Source organism: Penaeus monodon, chromosome 20 (assembly GCF_015228065.2).
Source record: "Penaeus monodon isolate SGIC_2016 chromosome 20, NSTDA_Pmon_1, whole genome shotgun sequence".
In the NCBI taxonomy this organism is placed as follows: Eukaryota; Metazoa; Arthropoda; class Malacostraca; order Decapoda; family Penaeidae; genus Penaeus; species Penaeus monodon.
The window spans coordinates 42,660,814-42,661,741 of NC_051405.1; the positions used below are offsets into that span (position 1 = coordinate 42,660,814).

The 928-nt window shown below is 37.5% G+C and overlaps 1 protein-coding gene across 1 annotated transcript in view; it reads right to left on the bottom strand.

Moving 5' to 3' along the window:
- Positions 1-928, bottom strand: part of LOC119585843 (C-Maf-inducing protein-like) — a 130,578-nt gene that overhangs the window by 115,100 nt on the left and 14,550 nt on the right.

Here is a 928-nt window from a genome sequence, read left to right on the forward strand (position 1 = left end):
GTGCAGAAGACGAACACACGCATTCAAATACACGATGATACATCCCCGTGTATTATCTCCGTGTAATTATTTCTCCCATTCTGTCTCCCATTTTCTTTTCATACAATGGGGACTTACTGTGTATTGTGTGATCCTAATTCTCCACATGAAAAAGTTTCATTTCCTCACAGCTATAAGGGAGATTAGACTTTCGTAAATGCGTTTATTCTGTTCTTGTTGATATATACCATACAGTACGATATTTTTGGGATATAATGCGAGACGAAAATTAAGGATTTAAATGTTGAAAATAATACGAGTATTCTAAATATTTAGAATGAAGGGATTTTAAAAAAATAATAATACGCTCGGTATCGTCATTGTTGTTGCAAAATCCTTATTGCATTCCTTCTAACTGGATCCTGCAACGAAAATACCATTGCAAATTCTCATATTGCAAGTGGGCGAGCGTTCTTTCGTGACTGCGGCTACAAGTATTCACGAGAAGGAAAACACGCATGTTTACCTGTCTGTGTGTTTCTTTGTCTGTTTATACAATTACTCTATCACCAGACAGATAAAAGAAAGAGAAAAATATACATAATAACTGATAAAGAGATAAGATGATTCACAAGGGGACAAACAGACGAGACAGGCCGTTCGAAACACTGCAAAATTCGTGCCATTGGTTTGCCGAACCACTTGGCGCTATGGAGGAGAAACAACGCTAAAAATAAATGTGAAGAGAATATAAGAAAACAATGATATTGAATACTCTCACAACCATCCTACCAAAAGGGACTTCGAATCGAATAACATCTTCCATTCTTCCACTTTCTTAACGAAGAAGACGGCAAAGAAATGATGTATTGGCCGAAGCAGCGGAGGAAGAAGGGGGATCAATGTAGATCTCATGTTCGTGTTGCAAAACGTAGGAACACAATAGCGA